The sequence below is a fragment of the Acanthisitta chloris genome, unplaced genomic scaffold (assembly GCF_000695815.1).
Source record: "Acanthisitta chloris isolate BGI_N310 unplaced genomic scaffold, ASM69581v1 scaffold7911, whole genome shotgun sequence".
Taxonomy (NCBI): domain Eukaryota; kingdom Metazoa; phylum Chordata; class Aves; order Passeriformes; family Acanthisittidae; genus Acanthisitta; species Acanthisitta chloris.
In genome coordinates, this window is record NW_008654274.1 from 2,404 (window position 1) to 2,711 (window position 308).

A 308-nucleotide genomic window follows, 5' to 3' on the forward strand; every position below is an offset into this window, starting at 1 on the left:
TCCTGGCTGGCTGCCAGGGCCAGATCCAGCAGCACTGCCAGCCAGTTCCCAGCACTTCCCTGGGCTCCTGCTGGGATGTGACCTGACACCAGTGATCTCATGCTGGTGTGCCCAGCAGTGCCCAAGGGGACATGGGTGCCTGTCACCTCGTGACCCACTGACAGCTCGTCCCCTCGGTGTCCCCAGGCAGGGATGGGGGACTGGAGCCTGCCCATCGGCTCTCTGGGCGAGGAGGTGGTGGCACGGCTGTGTGAGCTGCTGGACAACGCCGGCCGGGGCTGGCGCAGGCTGGCAGAGCTGGCTGGGGC